The sequence below is a fragment of the Chiloscyllium plagiosum genome, unplaced genomic scaffold (genome assembly GCF_037043375.1).
Source record: "Chiloscyllium plagiosum isolate Xiang-an unplaced genomic scaffold, Cpla_swu_hap1 HiC_scaffold_7, whole genome shotgun sequence".
Classification (NCBI taxonomy): Eukaryota; Metazoa; Chordata; class Chondrichthyes; order Orectolobiformes; family Hemiscylliidae; genus Chiloscyllium; species Chiloscyllium plagiosum.
This window is the reverse complement of record NW_028270145.1, coordinates 119,236,151-119,262,417: the sequence shown is the minus strand read 5'-3', so window position 1 is coordinate 119,262,417 and position 26,267 is coordinate 119,236,151. Positions and strand designations below refer to the sequence as shown.

Sequence of the window (26,267 nt, the reverse complement as noted above, 5' to 3'; positions counted from 1 at the left end):
TGAGTGACCCTTACCCTGCTGAATAAACACTGACTCTGTACAGTTACACAGTGACCCTTACCCTGCTGAATAAACACTGACTCTGTACAGTTACACAGTGACCCTTACCCTGCTGAATAAACACTGACTCTGTACAGTTACACAGTGACCCTTACCCTGCTGAATAAACACTGACTCTGTACAATTACACAGTGAGTGACCCTTACCCTGCTGAATAAACACTGACTCTGTACAGTTACACAGTGACCCTTACCCTGCTGAATAAACACTGACTGTACGGTTACACAGTGAGTGACCCTTACCCTGCTAAATAAACACTGACTCTGTACAGTTACAGAGAGAGTGACCCTTACACTGCTGAATAAACACTGACTCTGTACAGTTACACAACCAGTGACCCTTATCCTGCTGAATAAACACTGACTCTGTACGGTTACACAGTGAGTGACCCTTACCCTGCTGAATAAACACTGACTCTATACGGTTACACAGTGAGTGACCCTTACCCTGCTGAATAAACACTGACTCTGTACAGTTACACAGCGAGTGACCCTTACCCTGCTGAATAAACACTGACTCTGTACAGTTACACAGTGAGTGACCCTTACCCTGCTGAATAAACACTGACTCTGTACAGTTACACAGCGAGTGACCCTTACCCTGCTGAATAAACACTGACTCTGTACAGTTACACAGTGAGTGACCGTTACCCTGCTGAATATACACAGACTCTGTACAGTTACGCAGTGAGTGACTCTTACCCTGCTGAATAAACACTGACTCTGTACCGTTATACAGTGAGTGACCCTTACCTTGCTGAATAAACACTGACTCTGTGCAGTTACACAACGCGTGACCCTTACCCTGCTGAATAAACACTGACTGTATGGTTACACAGTGAGTGACCCTTACTCTACTGAATACACACTCGCTCTGAAGGAAGTGGATGAGTACTTTGACCCAGTATTGCAATGGAGAAGGACATGGTGGTTGGTGAGTCTTGGGAGGGATATGTTGATATGAGAAAAAAGAGGTGTTGGGTGACTTGAAAAGTATTAAGGTAGACAAATGCCAGGATCTGATTGGATCTATCGCAGAATGCTGAGTGAGGGAGGTAAGGGAACTGCTAATGAAATTTTGTATCCTCTTTAGTCATCGGAGAGATTCCAGAGGACTGGAGCATAGCCAACATTGTTATTTTGTTTAAGAAGGGCAATAGGGATAATCCAGGAAATTCCTGGCTGGTGAACCTTATGGCAGTGATAGGGAAATTAGTGGAGAAGATTCTTAGGGATAAGATTTGTTCAAATTTGGAAAAATATGGACTTAATAATGATAACCAGCATACCTTTATATGGGGAAGGTTGTGCCTCACAAACCTGGTTGAGTTTTTTGAGGGAGTGACAAAGATGATCAATGAGGGGAGCATGTGGATATTGTCTATATGGTCTTTAGCAAGGCCACTTGCCTGATACAAAAGGTGAAGTCACATGGAATCTGCGGTGAGCTGGTATAAATGGACACGGAACTGGCTTTGTCTTGGAAGACGGAGAGTAATGGTGAAAGGGTGTTCAGATTGGAGATCTGTGCCCAATGGTGTTCCATGTGACCAGTGCTGGGACCCCTGTTGTTTGTAATGTGTATAAATGATTTGTAAGAGAATGTAGGTGGCCCTGATGAGTAAGTTGTGGTTGACACGAAGATTGGGGAGGCTGCAGGTAGTGAGGACAACGACCAGAGGATACAGCAGGATATAGACAGGCTGGAGAGTTGGGTGGAGAAATGGTAGATGGGGGTTAATCCAGACAAATGTGAGATGATGCATTTTGGGGAGTCTAGTGCAGGAGGGAACATACAGTGAATGACACAACTCTTAATAGTACTAACATGAATAGGGATCTAAGCAAACAGGTCCATATTTAGAATATTGTGTACATATTTGGTTCCCTCACTACTGGGAGGATATGGAGGCTTTGGAGAGGTTACAGAAAATGTTTACCAGGTAATTGCCTGGTTTGGAGGGGATTAGCTATGAGGAAAGGTTGGACAAACTTGGTTTGAGTTTACTTCAATGTTGAAGCTGAGGGGAGATCTGGTCGAAGTTTCCAAAATTGTGAGAGAAATGGACAGAATGGATGGTGGGAGTCTTTTTTTCCAGGGTAAAAATGTAAAGTACTGGGGGACAAAGGTTTAAGGGAAAACACAGAGTTTAAAAGAGATCTGAGAGACAAGCTTTTTACACAGAAGGTGGTTAAGTGACTGGAATGTGCTGCCAGGGGAGGTGGTAGAGGCATATAGCAATGAACAGTCAGGCAACAAAGGGAAGTGGACAGGACAGAGAGAAATCGGCTTTAGTTTGGAAAGGAATCATGTCTCGACGAAGTTTTGATGGGGAACAGAGTTCTTTGTTCTGATCAGTTTCATTGACACTTCACCTGCTGAATAAACACTGACTCTGTACAGTTACACAGTGAGTGACCCTTACCCTGCTGAATAAACACTGACTCTGTACGGTTACACAGTGAGTGACCCTTACCCTGCTGAATAAACACAGACTCTGTACAGTTACACAACCAGTGACCCTTACCCTGCTGAATAAACACTGACTCTGTACAGTTACACAGTCAGTGACCCTTACCCTGCTGAATAAACACTGACTCTGTACAGTTACACAGTCAGTGACCCTTACCCTGCTGAATAAACACTGACTCTGTACGGTTACACAGCGAGTGACCCTTACCCTGGGGAATAAACACTGACTCTGTACAATTGCAGAGTGACAGACCCTTACCCTGCTGAATAAATACTGACTCTGTACAGTTACACAGTGAGTGACCCTTACCCCGCTGAATAAACACTGACTCTGTACAGTTACACAGTGAGTGACCCTTACCCTGCTGAATAAACACTGACTCTGTACAGTTACACAGTGAGTGACCCTTACCCTGCTGAATAAACACTGACTCTGTACAGTTACACAGTGAGTGACCCTTACCCTGCTGAATAAACACTGACTCTGTACAGTTACACAGTGAGTGACCCTTACCCTGCTGAATACACACTGACTCTGTACGGTTACACAGTGAGTGACCCTTACCCTGCTGAATAAACACTGACTCTGTACAGTTACACAGTGAGTGACCCTTACCCTGCTGAATACTTGATTGAGATTTTTGAAGAAGTAACAAAGAGGATTGCTGATCCCAGAGCAGTGGATGTGATCTGTATGGACTTCTGAAAAGTGTTCGATAAGGATCACCATGGGAGACTGATTAGCAAGGTTAGATCTCATGGAATACAGGGAGAACTAACCATTTGGATACAGAACTGGTGCTGGGTCCTCTACTTTGTGTCATTTACATAAATGATTTGGATGTGAGCATAAGAGGTACAGTTAGTAAGTTTTGCAGATGACACCAAAATTGGAGGTGTAGTGGACAGCGAAGAGGGTTACCTCAGATTACAACAGGATCTGGACCAGATGGGCCAATGGGCTGAGAAGTGGCAGATGGAGTTTAATTGAGATAAATGCGAGGTGCTGCATTTTGGGAAAGCAAATCTTAGCAGGACTTATACACTTAATGGTAAGGTCCTAGGGAGTGTTGCTGAACAAAGAGACCTTGGAGTGCAGGTTCATAGCTCCTTGAAAGTGGAGTCGCAGGTAGATAGGATAGTGAAGAAGGCGTTTGGTATGCTTTCCTTTATTGGTCAGAGTATTGAGTACAGGAGTTGGGAGGTCATGTTGCGGCTGTACAGGACATTGGTTAGGCCACTGTTGGAATATTGCGTGCAATTCTGGTCTCCTTCCTATCGGAAAGATGTTGTGAAACTTGAAAGGGTTCAGAAAAGATTTATAAGGATGTTGCCAGGGTTGGAGGATCTGAGCTACAGGGAGAGGCTGAACAGGCCGGGACTGTTTTCCCTGGAGCGTCGGAGGCTGAGGGGTGACCTTATAGAGGTTTACAAAATTATGAGGGGCATCGATAGCATAAATAGACAAAGTCTATTCCTTGGCGTTGGGGAGTCCAGAACTAGAGGGCATAGGTTTAGGGTGAGAGGGGAAAGATATAAAAGTGACCTAAGGGGCAACTTTTTCACACAGAGGGTGGTAAGTGTATGGAATGAGCTGCCAGAGGAAGTGGTGGAGGCTGGTACAATTGCAACATTTAAGAGGCATTTGGATGGGTATATGAATAGGAAGGGTTTGGAGGGATATGGGCCGGGTGCTGGCAGGAGGGACTAGATTGGGTTGGGATATCTAGTGGGCATGGACGGGTTGGACCAAAGGGTCTGTTTCCATGCTGTACATCTCTATGACTCTATGACTCTAAGAATAAACACTGACTCTGTACGGTTACACAGTGAGTGACCCTTACCCTGCTGAATAAACACAGACTCTGTACAATTACATAGCGAATGACCTTTACCATGTTGAATAAACACTGACCTGTACGGTTATGTAGCAAATGACCCTTACCCTGCTGAATGAACACTGACTGTGCACAGTAACACAGTGAGTGACCCTTAATCTGTTGAATAAACACTGACTCTGTACAGTTACACAGTAAGTGACCATTTTCCTGCTGAATAAACACTGACTCCATATGGTTACACAGCGAGTGACCCTTACCCTGCTGAATAAACCCTGACTCTGTACAGTTACACAGTGAGTGACCCTTACTCTGCTGAATAAACCCTGACTCTGTAGAATTACACAGTGAGTAATCCTTACCCTGCTGAATAAACACTGACTCTGTGCAGTTACACAGTGAGTGACCCTTACCGTGCTGAATAAACACTGACTCTGTACAGTTACACAGTGAGTGACCCTTACCCGGCTGAATAAACACTGACTCTGTACGGTTACGCAGCGAGTGACTCTTAACCTGCTGAATAAACACTGACTCTATGCAGTTACATAGCGAATGACCCTTACCCTGCTGAATAAACACTGACTCTGTACAGTTACATAGTGAGTGACCCTTACTCTGCTGAATAAAGACTGACTCTGTACAGTTACACAGCGAGTGATCTTGACCCTGCTGAATAAACACTGACTGTGTACTGTTACAGCTGAAAATGTGTTGCTGGAAAAGCGCAGCAGGTCAGGCAGCATCCAAGGAACAGGAGAATTGACGTTTCGGGCATGAGCCCTTCTTCAGGAATGAGGAAAGTGTGCCAAGCAGGCTAAGATAAAAGGTGGGGAGGAGGGACTTGGGGGAGGGGCGTTGGAAATGCGATAGGTGGAAAGAGGTCAAGGTGAGGGTGATAGGCTGGAGTGGGGGTGGGGGCGGAGAGGTCAGGAAGAAGATTGCAGGTTAGGAAGGCAGTGCTGAGTTCGAGGGTTGGGACTGAGACGAGGTGGGGGGGGGAGGGGAAATGAGGAAACTGGAGAAATCTGAGTTCATCCCTTGTGGTTGGAGGGTTTCTAGGCGGAAGATGAGGCGTTCTTCTTCTAGCCATCGTGTTGTTGTGGTCTGGCGATGGAGGAGTCCAAGGACCTGCATGTCCTTGGTGGAGTGGGAGGGGGAGTTAAAGTGTTGGGCTACAGGGTGGTTGGGTTGGTTGGTCCGGGTGTCCCAATGGTGTTCTCTCAAACATTCCGCAAGTAGGCTGCCTGTCTCCCCAATATAGAGGAGGCCACATCAGGTGCAGCGGATGCAATCGATGATGTGTGTGGAGGTGCAGGTGAATTTGTGGCGGATATGGAAGTGTCCCTTGGGGCCTTGGAGGGAAGTAAGGGGGGAGGTGTGGGCGCAAGCTTTGCATTTCTTGCGGTTGCTGGGGAAGGTGCTGGGAGTGAAGGTTGGGTTGGTGTGGGGTGTGGACCTGACGAGGGAGTCACGGAGGGAGTGGTCTTTTCGGAACGCTGATAGGGGAGGGGAGGGAAATATATCCCTGGTGGTGGGGTCCGTTTGGAGGTGGCGGAAATGACGGAGGATGATACGCTGAACATGGAGATTGGTGGGGTGGTAGGTGAGGACCAGTGGGGTTCTGTCCTGGTGGCGGTTGGAGGGGCGGGGCTCAAGGGCGGAGGAGCGGGAAGTGGAAGAGATGCGGTGGAGGGCATCGTCGACTAAGTCTGGTGGGAAATGGCGGTCTTTGAAGAAGGAGGCCATCTGGGTTGTACGGTTTTGGAACTGGTCCTCCTGGGAGCAGTTGCGGCGGAGATGAAGGAATTGGGAATATGGGATGGCGTTTTTACAGGGGACAGGGTGGGAGGAGGTGTAGTCCAGGTAGCTGTGGGAGTCGGTTGGTTTATAGTAAATGTCTGTGTCGATTCGGTCACCCGAGATAGAAATGGAAAGATCTAGGAAGGGGAGGGAGGAGTCTGAGACGGTCCAGGTGAATTTGAGGTCGGGGTGGAAGGTGTTGGTAAAGTGGATGAACTGTTAAACCTCCTGGTGGGAGTGAACCTTACACTGCTGAATAAACCCTGGCTCAGTACAGTTACGCAGTGAGTGACCCTTACCCTGCTGAATAAACACTGACTCTGTACAGTTACACAGTGAGTGACCCCTACCCTGCGGAATAAACAATGACTGTTTAAGGTTACACAGTGAGTGACCCTTACCCTGCGGAATAAAGACTGACTCTGTACAGTTACACAGTGAGTGACCCTTACCCTGCGGAATAAACACTGACTGTGTACGGTTACACAGTGAGTGACCCTTACCCTGCTGAATAAACACTGACTCTGTACGGTTACACAGTGAGTGACCCTTACCCAGCTGAATAAACACAGACTCTGTACTGTTACACAGTGAGTGACCCTTACCCAGCTGAATAAACGAGGAGAAAGTGAGGTCTGCAGATGCTGGAGATCAAAGTTGAAACTTTATTGCTGGAACAGCACAGCAGGTCAGGCAGCATCCAGGGAACATGAGATTCGACGTTTCGGGCACAGGCCCTTCTTCAGGAATGAGCAGAGCTCTTCTGGTCTGGTCTGCTCTGCTCATTCCTGAAGAAGGGCCTGTGCCCGAAACGTCGAATCTCATGTTCCCTGGATGCTGCCTGACCTGCTGTGCTGTTCCAGCAATAAAGTTTCAACCCTGCTGAATAAACACTGACGCTGTACAGTTACACAGTGAGTGACCCTTACCCTGCTGAATAAACGCTGACTGTTTATGGTTACACAGTGAGTGGCCCTTACCCTGCTGAATAAACACTGACTCTGTACAGTTACGCAGTGAGTGACCCTTACCCTGCTGAATAAACACAGACTCTGTACAGTTACACAGTGAGTGACCCTTACCCTGCTGAATAAATATTGACTGTGGTACAGTTACACAGTGAGTGACCCTTACCCTTCTGAGTAAACACAGACTCTGGACAGTTACACAGTCAGTGACCCTTATGCTGCTGAATAAACACTGACTGTGTACTGTTACACAGCGAGTGACCCTTACCCTGCTGAATAAACACTGACTCTGTACAGTTACACAGCGTGTGATCCTGACCCTGCTGAATAAACACTGACTGTGTACTATTACACAGTGAGTGACCCTTACCCTGCTAAATAAATGCTAATTGTTTAAGGTTACACAGTGAGTGACCCATACCCTGCTGAATAAATACTGACTCTGTACAGTTACACAGTGAGTGACCCTTACCCTGCTGAATACACCCTGACTGTGTACAGTTACACAGTGAGTGACCCTTACCCTGCTGAATAAATACTGAATCTGTACAGTTACATAGTGAGTGACCCTTACCCTGCTGAATAAACACTGACTCTGTACGGTTACACAGTGAGTGACCCTTACCCTGCTGAATAAACATTGACTCTGTACAATTACACAGTGAGTGACCCTTACCCTGCTGAATACACACTGACTCTGTACAGTTACACAAGGAGTGACCTTTACCCTGCTGAATAAACACTGACTCTGTACAGTTACACAACGAGTGACCCTTACCCTGCTGAATAAACCCTGACTCTGTACAGTTACACAGTGAGTGACTCTTAACCTGCTGAATAAACACTGACGCTGTACGGTTACACAGTGAGTGACCCTTACCCTGCTGAATAAACACAGACTCTGTACAGTTACGCAGTGAGTGACTCTTACCCTGCTGAATAAACACTGACTCTGTACGGTTACACAGTGAGTGACCCTTACCCTGCTGAATAAACACTGACTCTGTACGGTTACACAGCGAGTGACCCTTACCCTGCTGAATATAGATTGTCTCTGAATAATCACGCAACGAGTGACCCTTACCCTGCTGAATAAACACTGACTCTGTAAAATTACACAGTCAGTGTCCCTTACCCTGCTGAATAAACACTGACTCTTTAAGGTTACACAGTGAGTGGCCCTTACCCTGCTGAATAAACACTGACTCTGTACAGTTACACAGTGAGTGACCCTTACCCTGCTGAATAAACACTGACTCTGTACGGTTACCCAGTGAGTGACCCTTATCCTGCTGAATAAACACTGACTGTGTACAGTTACACAGTGAGTGTCCCTTACCCTGCTGAATAAACACTGATTCTGCACAGTTACACAGTGAGTGACCCTTACTCTGCTGAATAAATACTGACTCTGTACAGTTACACAGTGAGTGACCCTTACCCTGCTGAATAAATACTGAATCTGTACAGTTACATAGTGAGTGACCCTTACCCTGCTGTAAAAACACTGACTGGACAGTTACACAGTAAGTAACCCTTACCCTGCTGAATAAACACTGACTCTTTACGGTTACACAGTGAGAGACCCTTACCCTGCTGAATAAACACTGACTCTGTACAATTACACAGTGAGTGACCCTTATCCTGCTGAATAAACACTGACTGTGTACAGTTACACAAGGAGTCACCTTTACCCTGCTGAATAAACACTGATTCTGCACAGTTACACAGTGAGTGACCCTTACTCTGCTGAATAAATACTGACTCTGTACAGTTACACAGTGAGTGACCCTTACCCTGCTGAATAAATACTGAATCTGTACAATTACACAGTCAGTGACCCTTACCCTGCTGAATAAACACTGACTATGTACTATTACACAGTGAGTGACCCTTACACTGCTGAATAAATACTGACTCTGTCCAGTTACACAGTGAGTGACCCTTACCCTGCGCAATAAACATTGACTGTGGTACAGTTACACAGCGAGTGACCCTTACCTTGTTTAAAAAACACAAACTCTGGATAGTTACACAGTGAGTGACCCTTACCCTGCTGAATAAACACTGGCTCTGTAGAGTTACACAGTCAGTGACCCTTACCCTGCTGAATATAGACAGACTCTGTACAGTTACACAGAGAGTGATCCTTACCCTGCTGAATAAAGACTGACTCTGTACAGTTACAAAGTGATTGACCCTAACGCAGCTGCATAAACACTGACGCTGTACAGTTACACAGTCAGTGACCCTTACCCTGCTGAATATAGACAGACTCTGTACAGTTACACAGAGAGTGATCCTTACCCTGCTGAATAAAGACTGACTCTGTACAGTTACAAAGTGATTGACCCTAACGCAGCTGCATAAACACTGACTCTGTACAGTTACACAGTGAGTGACTCTTACCCTGCTGAATAAACACTGACTCTGTACAGTTACACAGAGAGTGACCCTTACCCTGCTGAATAAACACTGACGCTGTACAGTTACACAGTGAGTGACCCTTACCCTGCTGAATAAACACTGACTCTGCACAGTTACACAGTGAGTGATCCTTTCCCTGCTGAATAAACACTGACTCTGTAAAATTACACAGTGAGTGACCCTTACCCTGCTGAATAAACACTGACTCTGTACAGTTACACAGTGAGTGACACTTACCCTGCTGAATAAACACTGACTCTGTACAGTTACACAGTGAGTGATCCTGAAGAAGGGCTTATGCCCAAAGCGTCGATTCTCCTGTTCCTTGGATGCTGCCTGACCTGCTGCGCTTTTCCAAAAACACATTTTCAGACATGCTGAATTAACACTGACTCTGTCCAGTTACACAGCGAGTGACCCTTACCTAGCTGATGTAACACTGACTCTGTCCAGTTACACAGCGAGTGACCCTTAACCTGCTGAACGAACACAGGCTCTGTAGAGTTACACAGTGAGAGACCCCTACCCTGCGGAATAAACAATGACTGTTTAAGGTGACACAGTGAGTGACCCTTACCCTGCGGAATACACCCTGACTGTGTACAGTTACACAGTGAGTGACCCTTACCCTGCTGAATAAATACTGAATCTGTACAGTTACATAGTGAGTGACCCTTACCCTGCTGAATAAACACTGACTCTGTACGGTTACACAGTGAGTGACCCTTACCCTGCTGAATAAACATTGACTCTGTACAATTACACAGTGAGTGACCCTTACCCTGCTGAATACACACTGACTCTGTACAGTTACACAAGGAGTGACCTTTACCCTGCTGAATAAACACTGACTCTGTACAGTTACACAACGAGTGACCCTTACCCTGCTGAATAAACCCTGACTCTGTACAGTTACACAGTGAGTGACTCTTAACCTGCTGAATAAACACTGACGCTGTACGGTTACACAGTGAGTGACCCTTACCCTGCTGAATAAACACAGACTCTGTACAGTTACGCAGTGAGTGACTCTTACCCTGCTGAATAAACACTGACTCTGTACGGTTACACAGTGAGTGACCCTTACCCTGCTGAATAAACACTGACTCTGTACGGTTACACAGCGAGTGACCCTTACCCTGCTGAATATAGATTGTCTCTGAATAATCACGCAACGAGTGACCCTTACCCTGCTGAATAAACACTGACTCTGTAAAATTACACAGTGAGTGACACTTACCCTGCTGAATAAACACTGACTCTGTAAAATTACACAGTCAGTGTCCCTTACCCTGCTGAATAAACACTGACTCTTTAAGGTTACACAGTGAGTGGCCCTTACCCTGCTGAATAAACACTGACTCTGTACAGTTACACAGTGAGTGACCCTTACCCTGCTGAATAAACACTGACTCTGTACGGTTACACAGCGAGTGACCCTTACCCTGCTGAATAAACACTGACTCTGTACAGTTACACAGTGAGTGACCCTTACCCTGCTGAATAAACACTGACTCTGTACGGTTACCCAGTGAGTGACCCTTATCCTGCTGAATAAACACTGACTGTGTACAGTTACACAGCGAGTGACCCTTACCCTGCTGAATAAACACTGATTCTGCACAGTTACACAGTGAGTGACCCTTACTCTGCTGAATAAATACTGACTCTGTACAGTTACACAGTGAGTGACCCTTACCCTGCTGAATAAATACTGAATCTGTACAGTTACATAGTGAGTGACCCTTACCCTGCTGTAAAAACACTGACTGGACAGTTACACAGTAAGTAACCCTTACCCTGCTGAATAAACACTGACTCTTTACGGTTACACAGTGAGAGACCCTTACCCTGCTGAATAAACCCTGACTCTGTACAGTTACACAGTGAGTGACCCTTACCCTGCTGAATAAACACTGATTCTGCACAGTTACACAGTGAGTGACCCTTACTCTGCTGAATAAATACTGACTCTGTACAGTTACACAGTGAGTGACCCTTACCCTGCTGAATAAATACTGAATCTGTACAATTACACAGTCAGTGACCCTTACCCTGCTGAATAAACACTGACTATGTACTATTACACAGTGAGTGACCCTTACACTGCTGAATAAATACTGACTCTGTCCAGTTACACAGTGAGTGACCCTTACCCTGCGCAATAAACATTGACTGTGGTACAGTTACACAGCGAGTGACCCTTACCTTGTTTAAAAAACACAAACTCTGGATAGTTACACAGTGAGTGACCCTTACCCTGCTGAATAAACACTGGCTCTGTAGAGTTACACAGTCAGTGACCCTTACCCTGCTGAATATAGACAGACTCTGTACAGTTACACAGAGAGTGATCCTTACCCTGCTGAATAAAGACTGACTCTGTACAGTTACAAAGTGATTGACCCTAACGCAGCTGCATAAACACTGACTCTGTACAGTTACACAGTGAGTGACTCTTACCCTGCTGAATAAACACTGACTCTGTACAGTTACACAGAGAGTGACCCTTACCCTGCTGAATAAACACTGACGCTGTACAGTTACACAGTGAGTGACCCTTACCCTGCTGAATAAACACTGACTCTGCACAGTTACACAGTGAGTGATCCTTTCCCTGCTGAATAAACACTGACTCTGTAAAATTACACAGTGAGTGACCCTTACCCTGCTGAATAAACACTGACTCTGTACAGTTACACAGTGAGTGACACTTACCCTGCTGAATAAACACTGACTCTGTACAGTTACACAGTGAGTGATCCTGAAGAAGGGCTTATGCCCAAAGCGTCGATTCTCCTGTTCCTTGGATGCTGCCTGACCTGCTGCGCTTTTCCAAAAACACATTTTCAGACATGCTGAATTAACACTGACTCTGTCCAGTTACACAGCGAGTGACCCTTACCTAGCTGATGTAACACTGACTCTGTCCAGTTACACAGCGAGTGACCCTTAACCTGCTGAACGAACACAGGCTCTGTAGAGTTACACAGTGAGAGACCCCTACCCTGCGGAATAAACAATGACTGTTTAAGGTGACACAGTGAGTGACCCTTACCCTGCGGAATAAAGACTGACTCTGTACAGTTACACAGTGAGTGACCCTTACCCTGCGGAATAAACACTGACTGTGTACGGTTACACAGTGAGTGACCCTTACCCTGCTGAATAAACACTGACTCTGTACGGTTACACAGTGAGTGACCCTTACCCTGCTGAATAAACACTAACTCTGTACTGTTACACAGTGAGTGACCCTTATCCTGCTGAATAAACACTGACTCTGTACAGTTACGCAGTGAGTGACCCTTACCCTGCTGAATAAATATTGACTGTGGTACAGTTACACAGTGAGTGACCCTTACCCTTCTGAGTAAACACAGACTCTGGACAGTTACACAGTCAGTGACCCTTATCCTGCTGAATAAACACTGACTGTGTACTGTTACACAGCGAGTGACCCTTACCCTGCTGAATAAACACTGACTCTTTACGGTTACACAGTGAGAGACCCTTACCCTGCTGAATAAACACTGACTCTGTACAATTACACAGTGAGTGACCCTTACCCTGCGGAATAAACACTGACTGTGTACGGTTACACAGTGAGTGACCCTTACCCTGCTGAATAAACACTGACTCTGTACGGTTACACAGTGAGTGACCCTTACCCTGCTGAATAAACACTAACTCTGTACTGTTACACAGTGAGTGACCCTTATCCTGCTGAATAAACACTGACTCTGTACAGTTACGCAGTGAGTGACCCTTACCCTGCTGAATAAATATTGACTGTGGTACAGTTACACAGTGAGTGACCCTTACCCTTCTGAGTAAACACAGACTCTGGACAGTTACACAGTCAGTGACCCTTATCCTGCTGAATAAACACTGACTGTGTACTGTTACACAGCGAGTGACCCTTACCCTGCTGAATAAACACTGACTCTTTACGGTTACACAGTGAGTGACCCTTACTCTGCTGAATAAATACTGACTCTGTACAGTTACACAGTGAGTGACCCTTACCCTGCTGAATAAATACTGAATCTGTACAATTACACAGTGAGTGACCCTTACCCTGCTGAATAAACACTGACTGTGTACTATTACACAGTGAGTGACCCTTACCCTGCTGAATAAATACTGACTCTGTCCAGTTACACAGTGAGTGACCCTTACCCTGCGCAATAAACATTGACTGTGGTACAGTTACACAGCGAGTGACCCTTACCTTGTTTAATAAACACAAACTCTGGATAGTTACACAGTGAGTGACCCTTACCCTGCTGAATAAACACTGGCTCTGTAGAGTTACACAGTCAGTGACCCTTACCCTGCTGAATATAGACAGACTCTGTACAGTTACACAGAGAGTGATCCTTACCCTGCTGAATAAAGACTGACTCTGTACAGTTACAAAGTGATTGACCCTAACGCAGCTGCATAAACACTGACGCTGTACAGTTACACAGTCAGTGAACCTTACCCTGCTGAATATAGACAGACTCTGTACAGTTACACAGAGAGTGATCCTTACCCTGCTGAATAAAGACTGACTCTGTACAGTTACAAAGTGATTGACCCTAACGCAGCTGCATAAACACTGACTCTGTACAGTTACACAGTGAGTGACTCTTACCCTGCTGAATAAACACTGACTCTATACAGTTACACAGAGAGTGACCCTTACCCTGCTGAATAAACACTGACGCTGTACAGTTACACAGTGAGTGACCCTTACCCTGCTGAATAAACACTGACTCTGCACAGTTACACAGTGAGTGATCCTTTCCCTGCTGAATAAACACTGACTCTGTAAAATTACACAGTGAGTGACCCTTACCCTGCTGAATAAACACTGACTCTGTACAGTTACACAGTGAGTGACCCTTACCCTGCTGAATAAACACTGACTGTGTACTATTACACAGTGAGTGACCCTTACCCTGCTGAATAAATACTGACTCTGTCCAGTTACACAGTGAGTGACCCTTACCCTGCGCAATAAACATTGACTGTGGTACAGTTACACAGCGAGTGACCCTTACCTTGTTTAATAAACACAAACTCTGGATAGTTACACAGTGAGTGACCCTTACCCTGCTGAATAAACACTGGCTCTGTAGAGTTACACAGTCAGTGACCCTTACCCTGCTGAATATAGACAGACTCTGTACAGTTACACAGAGAGTGATCCTTACCCTGCTGAATAAAGACTGACTCTGTACAGTTACAAAGTGATTGACCCTAACGCAGCTGCATAAACACTGACGCTGTACAGTTACACAGTCAGTGAACCTTACCCTGCTGAATATAGACAGACTCTGTACAGTTACACAGAGAGTGATCCTTACCCTGCTGAATAAAGACTGACTCTGTACAGTTACAAAGTGATTGACCCTAACGCAGCTGCATAAACACTGACTCTGTACAGTTACACAGTGAGTGACTCTTACCCTGCTGAATAAACACTGACTCTATACAGTTACACAGAGAGTGACCCTTACCCTGCTGAATAAACACTGACGCTGTACAGTTACACAGTGAGTGACCCTTACCCTGCTGAATAAACACTGACTCTGCACAGTTACACAGTGAGTGATCCTTTCCCTGCTGAATAAACACTGACTCTGTAAAATTACACAGTGAGTGACCCTTACCCTGCTGAATAAACACTGACTCTGTACAGTTACACAGTGAGTGACCCTTACCCTGCTGAATAAACACTGACTCTGTACAGTTACACAGTGAGTGATCCTGAAGAAGGGCTTATGCCCAAAGCGTCGATTCTCCTGTTCCTTGGATGCTGCCTGACCTGCTGCGCTTTTCCAAAAACACATTTTCAGACATGCTGAATTAACACTGACTCTGTCCAGTTACACAGCGAGTGACCCTTACCTAGCTGATGTAACACTGACTCTGTCCAGTTACACAGCGAGTGACCCTTAACCTGCTGAACGAACACAGGCTCTGTAGAGTTACACAGTGAGAGACCCCTACCCTGCAGAATAAACAATGACTGTTTAAGGTTACACAGTGAGTGACCCTTACCCTGCGGAATAAAGACTGACTCTGTACAGTTACACAGTGAGTGACCCTTACCCTGCGGAATAAACACTGACTGTGTACGGTTACACAGTGAGTGACCCTTACCCTGCTGAATAAATACTGAATCTGTACAGTTACATAGTGAGTGACCCTTACCCTGCTGTAAAAACACTGACTGGACAGTTACACAGTAAGTAACCCTTACCCTGCTGAATAAACACTGACTCTTTACGGTTACACAGTGAGAGACCCTTACCCTGCTGAATAAACACTGACTCTGTACAATTACACAGTGAGTGACCCTTATCCTGCTGAATAAACACTGACTGTGTACAGTTACACAAGGAGTCACCTTTACCCTGCTGAATAAACACTGATTCTGCACAGTTACACAGTGAGTGACCCTTACTCTGCTGAATAAACACTGACTATGTACTATTACACAGTGAGTGACCCTTACACTGCTGAATAAATACTGACTCTGTCCAGTTACACAGTGAGTGACCCTTACCCTGCGCAATAAACATTGACTGTGGTACAGTTACACAGCGAGTGACCCTTACCTTGTTTAAAAAACACAAACTCTGGATAGTTACACAGTGAGTGACCCTTACCCTGCTGAATAAACACTGGCTCTGTAGAGTTACACAGTCAGTGACCCTTACCCTGCTGAATATAGACAGACTCTGTACAGTTACACAGAGAGTGATCCTTACCCTGCTGAATAAAGACTGACTCTGTACAGTTACAAAGTGATTGACCCTAACGCAGCTGCATAAACACTGACGCTGTACAGTTACACAGTCAGTGACCCTTACCCTGCTGAATATAGACAGACTCTGTACAGTTACACAGAGAGTGATCCTTACCCTGCTGAATAAAGACTGACTCTGTACAGTTACAAAGTGATTGACCTTAACGCAGCTGCATAAACACTGACTCTGTACAGTTACACAGTGAGTGACTCTTACCCTGCTGAATAAACACTGACTCTGTACAGTTACACAGAGAGTGACCCTTACCCTGCTGAATAAACACTGACGCTGTACAGTTACACAGTGAGTGACCCTTACCCTGCTGAATAAACACTGACTCTGCACAGTTACACAGTGAGTGATCCTTTCCCTGCTGAATAAACACTGACTCTGTAAAATTACACAGTGAGTGACCCTTACCCTGCTGAATAAACACTGACTCTGTACAGTTACACAGTGAGTGACACTTACCCTGCTGAATAAACACTGACTCTGTACAGTTACACAGTGAGTGATCCTGAAGAAGGGCTTATGCCCAAAGCGTCGATTCTCCTGTTCCTTGGATGCTGCCTGACCTGCTGCGCTTTTCCAAAAACACATTTTCAGACATGCTGAATTAACACTGACTCTGTCCAGTTACACAGCGAGTGACCCTTACCTAGCTGATGTAACACTGACTCTGTCCAGTTACACAGCGAGTGACCCTTAACCTGCTGAACGAACACAGGCTCTGTAGAGTTACACAGTGAGAGACCCCTACCCTGCGGAATAAACAATGACTGTTTAAGGTGACACAGTGAGTGACCCTTACCCTGCGGAATAAAGACTGACTCTGTACAGTTACACAGTGAGTGACCCTTACCCTGCGGAATAAACACTGACTGTGTACGGTTACACAGTGAGTGACCCTTACCCTGCTGAATAAACACTGACTCTGTACGGTTACACAGTGAGTGACCCTTACCCTGCTGAATAAACACTAACTCTGTACTGTTACACAGTGAGTGACCCTTATCCTGCTGAATAAACACTGACTCTGTACAGTTACGCAGTGAGTGACCCTTACCCTGCTGAATAAATATTGACTGTGGTACAGTTACACAGTGAGTGACCCTTACCCTTCTGAGTAAACACAGACTCTGGACAGTTACACAGTCAGTGACCCTTATCCTGCTGAATAAACACTGACTGTGTACTGTTACACAGCGAGTGACCCTTACCCTGCTGAATAAACACTGACTCTTTACGGTTACACAGTGAGAGACCCTTACCCTGCTGAATAAACACTGACTCTGTACAATTACACAGTGAGTGACCCTTACCCTGCGGAATAAAGACTGACTCTGTACAGTTACACAGTGAGTGACCCTTACCCTGCGGAATAAACACTGACTGTGTACGGTTACACAGTGAGTGACCCTTACCCTGCTGAATAAACACTGACTCTGTACGGTTACACAGTGAGTGACCCTTACCCTGCTGAATAAACACTAACTCTGTACTGTTACACAGTGAGTGACCCTTATCCTGCTGAATAAACACTGACTCTGTACAGTTACGCAGTGAGTGACCCTTACCCTGCTGAATAAATATTGACTGTGGTACAGTTACACAGTGAGTGACCCTTACCCTTCTGAGTAAACACAGACTCTGGACAGTTACACAGTCAGTGACCCTTATCCTGCTGAATAAACACTGACTGTGTACTGTTACACAGCGAGTGACCCTTACCCTGCTGAATAAACACTGACTCTTTACGGTTACACAGTGAGTGACCCTTACTCTGCTGAATAAATACTGACTCTGTACAGTTACACAGTGAGTGACCCTTACCCTGCTGAATAAATACTGAATCTGTACAATTACACAGTGAGTGACCCTTACCCTGCTGAATAAACACTGACTGTGTACTATTACACAGTGAGTGACCCTTACCCTGCTGAATAAATACTGACTCTGTCCAGTTACACAGTGAGTGACCCTTACCCTGCGCAATAAACATTGACTGTGGTACAGTTACACAGCGAGTGACCCTTACCTTGTTTAATAAACACAAACTCTGGATAGTTACACAGTGAGTGACCCTTACCCTGCTGAATAAACACTGGCTCTGTAGAGTTACACAGTCAGTGACCCTTACCCTGCTGAATATAGACAGACTCTGTACAGTTACACAGAGAGTGATCCTTACCCTGCTGAATAAAGACTGACTCTGTACAGTTACAAAGTGATTGACCCTAACGCAGCTGCATAAACACTGACGCTGTACAGTTACACAGTCAGTGACCCTTACCCTGCTGAATATAGACAGACTCTGTACAGTTACACAGAGAGTGATCCTTACCCTGCTGAATAAAGACTGACTCTGTACAGTTACAAAGTGATTGACCCTAACGCAGCTGCATAAACACTGACTCTGTACAGTTACACAGTGAGTGACTCTTACCCTGCTGAATAAACACTGACTCTATACAGTTACACAGAGAGTGACCCTTACCCTGCTGAATAAACACTGACGCTGTACAGTTACACAGTGAGTGACCCTTACCCTGCTGAATAAACACTGACTCTGTAAAATTACACAGTGAGTGACCCTTACCCTGCTGAATAAACACTGACTCTGTACAGTTACACAGTGAGTGACCCTTACCCTGCTGAATAAACACTGACTCTGTACAGTTACACAGTGAGTGATCCTGAAGAAGGGCTTATGCCCAAAGCGTCGATTCTCCTGTTCCTTGGATGCTGCCTGACCTGCTGCGCTTTTCCAAAAACACATTTTCAGACATGCTGAATTAACACTGACTCTGTCCAGTTACACAGCGAGTGACCCTTACCTAGCTGATGTAACACTGACTCTGTCCAGTTACACAGCGAGTGACCCTTAACCTGCTGAACAAACACAGGCTCTGTAGAGTTACACAGTGAGAGACCCCTACCCTGCGGAATAAACAATGACTGTTTAAGGTTACACAGTGAGTGACCCTTACCCTGCGGAATAAAGACTGACTCTGTACAGTTACACAGTGAGTGACCCTTACCCTGCGGAATAAACACTGACTGTGTACGGTTACACAGTGAGTGACCCTTACCCTGCTGAATAAACACTGAGTCTGTACGGTTACACAGTGAGTGACCCTTACCCTGCTGAATAAACACTGACTCTGTACGGTTACACAGTGAGTGACCCTTACCCTGCTGAATAAACACTGACTGTATATGGTTACACAGTGAGTGGCCCTTACCCTGCTGAATAAACACTGACTCTGTACAGTTACGCAGTGAGTGACCCTTACCCTGCTGAATAAACACAGACTCTGTACGGTTACACAGTGAGTGACCCTTACCCTGCTGAATAAACACTGACTCTGTACGGTTACACAGTGAGTGACCCTTACCCTGCTGAATAAACACTGACTCTGTACTGTTACACAGTGTGTGACCCTTACCCTGCTGAATAAACGCTGACTGTTTATGGTTACACAGTGAGTGGCCCTTACCCTGCTGAATAAACACTGACTCTGTACAGTTACGCAGTGAGTGACCCTTACCCTGCTGAATAAACACAGACTCTGTACAGTTACACAGTGAGTGACCCTTACCCTGCTGAATAAATATTGACTGTGGTACAGTTACACAGTGAGTGACCCTTACCCTTCTGAGTAAACACAGACTCTGGACAGTTACACAGTCAGTGACCCTTATCCTGCTGAATAAACACTGACTGTGTACTGTTACACAGCGAGTGACCCTTACCCTGCTGAATAAACACTGACTCTGTACAGTTACACAGTGAGTGACCCTTACCCTGCTGAATACACACTGACTCTGTACAGTTACACAGCGTGTGATCCTGACCCTGCTGAATAAACACTGACTGTGTACTATTACACAGTGAGTGACCCTTACCCTGCTAAATAAATGCTAATTGTTTAAGGTTAATCAGTGAGTGACCCATACCCTGCTGAATAAATACTGACTCTGTACAGTTACACAGTGAGTGACCCTTACCCTGCTGAATAAATGCTAATTGTTTAAGGTTACACAGTGAGTGACCCATACCCTGCTGAATAAATACTGACTCTGTACAGTTACACAGTGAGTGACCCTTACCCTGCTGAATAAATACTGAATCTGTACAGTTACATAGTGAGTGACCCTTACCCTGCTGAATAAATACTGAATCTGTACAGTTACATAGTGAGTGACCCTTACCCTGCTGAATAAACATTGACTCTGTACAATTACACAGTGAGTGACCCTTACCCTGCTGAATACACACTGACTCTGTACAGTTACACAAGGAGTGACCTTTACCCTGCTGAATAAACACTGACTCTGTACAGTTACACAACGAGTGACCCTTACCCTGCTGAATAAACCCTGACTCTGTACAGTTACACAGTGAGTGACTCTTAACCTGCTGAATAAACACTGACTCTGTACAGTTACGCAGTGAGTGACTCTTACCCTGCTGAATAAACACTGACTCTGTACGGTTACACAGCGAGTGACCCTTACCCTGCTGAATATAGATTGTCTCTGAATAATCACGCAACGAGTGACCCTTACCCTGCTGAATAAACACTGACTCTGTAAAATTACACAGTGAGTGACACTTACCCTGCTGAATAAACACTGACTCTGTAAAATTACACAGTCAGTGTCCCTTACCCTGCTGAATAAACACTGACTCTGTACAGTTACGCAGTGAGTGACTCTGACACTGCTGAATAAACACTGACTCTGTACAGTTACACAGTGAGTGACCCTTACCCTGCTGAATACACCCTGACTGTGTACAGTTACACAGTGAGTGACCCTTACCCTGCTGAATAAATACTGAATCTGTACAGTTACATAGTGAGTGACCCTTACCCTGCTGAATAAACACTGACTCTGTACGGTTACACAGTGAGTGACCCTTACCCTGCTGAATAAACATTGACTCTGTACAATTACACAGTGAGTGACCCTTACCCTGCTGAATACACACTGACTCTGTACAGTTACACAAGGAGTGACCTTTACCCTGCTGAATAAACACTGACTCTGTACAGTTACACAACGAGTGACCCTTACCCTGCTGAATAAACCCTGACTCTGTACAGTTACACAGTGAGTGACTCTTAACCTGCTGAATAAACACTGACGCTGTACGGTTACACAGTGAGTGACCCTTACCCTGCTGAATAAACACAGACTCTGTACAGTTACGCAGTGAGTGACTCTTACCCTGCTGAATAAACACTGACTCTGTACGGTTACACAGTGAGTGACCCTTACCCTGCTGAATAAACACTGACTCTGTACAGTTACACAGTGAGTGACCCTTACCCTGCTGAATAAACACTGACTCTGTACGGTTACACAGTGAGTGACCCTTACCCTGCTGAATAAACACTGACTCTGTACAGTTACACAGTGAGTGACCCTTACCCTGCTGAATAAACACTGACTCTGTATGGTTACACAGTGAGTGACCCTTACCCTGCTGAATAAACACTGACTCTGTACAGTTACGCAGTGAGTGACTCTTACCCTGCTGAATAAACACTGACTCTGTACAGTTACACAGTGAGTGACCCTTACCCTGCTGAATAAACATTGACTGTGGTACAGTTACACAGCGAGTGACCCTTACCTTGTTTAATAAACACAAACTCTGGATAGTTACACAGTGAGTGACCCGTACCCTGCTGAATAAACACTGGCTCTGTAGAGTTACACAGTCAGTGACCCTTACCCTGCTGAATATAGACAGACTCTGTACAGTTACAAAGTGATTGACCCTAACGCAGCTGTATAAACACTGACTCTGTACAGTTACACAGTGAGTGACCCTTACCCTGCTGAATAAACACTGACGCTGTACACTGACACAGAAAGTGACCCTTACGCTGCTGTATAAACACTGACTCTGTACAGTTACACAGTGAGTGACCCTTACCCTGCTGTATAAACACTGACTCTGTACAGTTACACAGTGAGTGACCCTTACCCTGCTGAATAAACACTGACTCTGTACAGTTACACAGTGAGTGACCCTTACGCTGCTGAATAAACACTGACTCTGTACAGTTACACAGTGAGTGACCCTTACCCTGCTGAATAAACACTGACGCTGTACAGTTACACAGTGAGTGACCCTTACGCTGCTGAATAAACACTGACTCCGTACAGTTACACAGTGAGTGACCCTTACGCTGCTGAATATACACTGACTCTGTAGAGTTAGACAGCGAGTGATCCTGAAGAAGGGCTTATGCCCAAAGCGTCGATTCTCCTGTTCCTTGGATGCTGCCTGATCTGCTGCGCTTTTCCAAAAACACATTTTCAGACATGCTGAATTAACACTGGCTCTGTCCAGTTACACAGCGAGTGACCCTTACCTAGCTGATGTAACACTGACTCTGTCCAGTTACACAGCGAGTGACCCTGACCTAGCTGATGTAACACTGACTCTGTCCAGTTACACAGCAAGTGACCCTTAACCTGCTGAACAAACACAGGCTCTGTAGAGTTACACAGCGAGTGACCCCTACCCTGCGGAATAAACCCTGACTGTACGGTTACACAGTGAGTGACCCCTACCCTGCTGAATAAACCCTGACTGTATGGTTACACAGTGAGTGACCCTTACCCTGCTGAATAAACCCTGACTCTGTACAGTTACACAGTGAGTGACCCCTACCCTGCGGAATAAACACTGACTGTTTATGGTTACACAGTGAGTGGCCCTTACCCTGCTGAATAAACACTGACTCTGTACAGTTACGCAGTGAGTGACCCTTACCCTGCTGAATAAACACAGACTCTGTACAGTTACACAGTGAGTGACCCTTACCCTGCTGAATTAACACTGACTCTGTACGGTTACACAGTCAGTGACCCTTATCCTGCTGAATAAACACTGACTGTGTACTGTTACACAGCGAGTGACCCTTACACTGCTGAATAAACACTGACTCTGTACAGTTACACAGCGTGTGATCCTGACCCTGCTGAATAAACACTGACTGTGTACTATTACACAGTGAGTGACCCTTACCCTGCTAAATAAATGCTAATTGTTTAAGGTTACACAGTGAGTGACCCATACCCTGCTGAATAAATACTGACTCTGTACAGTTACACAGTGAGTGACCCTTACCCTGCTGAATAAACACTGACTCTGTACAGTTACACAGCGTGTGATCCTGACCCTGCTGAATAAACACTGACTGTGTACTATTACACAGTGAGTGACCCTTACCCTGCTAAATAAATGCTAATTGTTTAAGGTTACACAGTGAGTGACCCATACCCTGCTGAATAAATACTGACTCTGTACAGTTACACAGTGAGTGACCCTTACCCTGCTGAATACACCCTGACTGTGTACAGTTACACAGTGAGTGACCCTTACTCTGCTGAATAAACACTGACTCTGTACAGTTACACAGTGAGTGACCCTTACCCTGCTGAATAAATACTGAATCTGTACAGTTACACAGGGAGTGACCCTTACCCTGCTGAAGAAACACTGACTCTGTACGGTTACACAGTGACCCTTACCCTGCTGAATACACACTGACACTGTCCAGTTACACAGTGAGTGACTCTTACCCTGCTGAATAAACACTGACTCTGTACGGTTACACAGTGAGTGACACTTACCCTGCTGAATAAACATTGACTCTGTACAATTACACAGTGAGTGACCCTTACCCTGCTGAATAAACCCTGACTCTGTACGGTTACACAGTGACCCTTACCCTGCTGAATACACACTGACACTGTCCAGTTACACAGTGAGTGACCCTTACCCTGCTGAATAAACACTGACTCTGTACAGTTACACAGCGAGTGACCCTTACCCTGCTGAATAAACACTGACTCTGTACGGTTACACAGTGAGTGACCCTTACCCTGCTGAATAAACACTGACTCTGTAGAGTTACACAGTCAGTGACCCTTACCCTGCTGAATATAGACAGACTCTGTACAGTTACACAGAGAGTGATCCTTACCCTGCTGAATAAAGACTGACGCTGTACAGTTACAAAGTGATTGACCCTAACGCTGCTGAATAAACACTGACTCTGTACACTGACACAGAAAGTGACCCTTACGCTGCTGTATAAACACTGACTCTGTACAGTTACACAGTGAGTGACCCTAACGCTGCTGAATAAACACTGACTCTGTACAGTTACACAGTGAGTGACCCTTACCCTGCTGAATAAACACTGACTCTGTACAGTTACACAGTGAGTGACCCTTACCCTGCTGAATAAACACTGACTCTGTACAGTTACACAGTGAGTGACCCTTACGCTGCTGAATAAACACTGACTCTGTACAGTTACACAGTGAGTGACCCTTACCCTGCTGAATAAACACTGACGCTGTACAGTTACACAGTGAGTGACCCCTACCCTGCGGAATAAACACTGACTGTTTATGGTTACACAGTGAGTGGCCCTTACCCTGCTGAATAAACACTGACTCTGTACAGTTACGCAGTGAGTGACCCTTACCCTGCTGAATAAACACAGACTCTGTACAGTTACACAGTGAGTGACCCTTACCCTGCTGAATTAACACTGACTCTGTACGGTTACACAGTCAGTGACCCTTATCCTGCTGAATAAACACTGACTGTGTACTGTTACACAGCGAGTGACCCTTACACTGCTGAATAAACACTGACTCTGTACAGTTACACAGCGTGTGATCCTGACCCTGCTGAATAAACACTGACTGTGTACTATTACACAGTGAGTGACCCTTACCCTGCTAAATAAATGCTAATTGTTTAAGGTTACACAGTGAGTGACCCATACCCTGCTGAATAAATACTGACTCTGTACAGTTACACAGTGAGTGACCCTTACCCTGCTGAATACACCCTGACTGTGTACAGTTACACAGTGAGTGACCCTTACTCTGCTGAATAAACACTGACTCTGTACAGTTACACAGTGAGTGACCCTTACCCTGCTGAATAAATACTGAATCTGTACAGTTACACAGGGAGTGACCCTTACCCTGCTGAAGAAACACTGACTCTGTACGGTTACACAGTGACCCTTACCCTGCTGAATACACACTGACACTGTCCAGTTACACAGTGAGTGACTCTTACCCTGCTGAATAAACACTGACTCTGTACGGTTACACAGTGAGTGACACTTACCCTGCTGAATAAACATTGACTCTGTACAATTACACAGTGAGTGACCCTTACCCTGCTGAATAAACCCTGACTCTGTACGGTTACACAGTGACCCTTACCCTGCTGAATACACACTGACACTGTCCAGTTACACAGTGAGTGACCCTTACCCTGCTGAATAAACACTGACTCTGTACAGTTACACAGCGAGTGACCCTTACCCTGCTGAATAAACACTGACTCTGTACGGTTACACAGTGAGTGACCCTTACCCTGCTGAATAAACACTGACTCTGTAGAGTTACACAGTCAGTGACCCTTACCCTGCTGAATATAGACAGACTCTGTACAGTTACACAGAGAGTGATCCTTACCCTGCTGAATAAAGACTGACGCTGTACAGTTACAAAGTGATTGACCCTAACGCTGCTGAATAAACACTGACTCTGTACACTGACACAGAAAGTGACCCTTACGCTGCTGTATAAACCCTGACTCTGTACAGTTACACAGTGAGTGACCCTTACCCTGCTGAATAAACCCTGACTCTGTACGGTTACACAGTGAGTGACCCTTACCCTGCTGAATAAACACTGACTCTGTACAGTTACACAGTGAGTGACCCTTACCCTGCTGAATAAACCCTGACTCTGTACAGTTACACAGTGTGTGACCCTTACCCTGCTGAATAAACACTGACTCTGTACAGTTACACAGTGAGTGACTCTTACCC

The 26,267-nt window shown here is 45.5% G+C and overlaps 1 protein-coding gene across 1 annotated transcript in view; it reads right to left on the bottom strand.

Annotated features, from left to right (window-relative positions):
- Positions 1-26,267, bottom strand: part of LOC122551958 (insulin-like growth factor-binding protein 5) — a 92,888-nt gene that overhangs the window by 19,340 nt on the left and 47,281 nt on the right. The gene's annotated exons all lie outside the window — the stretch shown is intronic.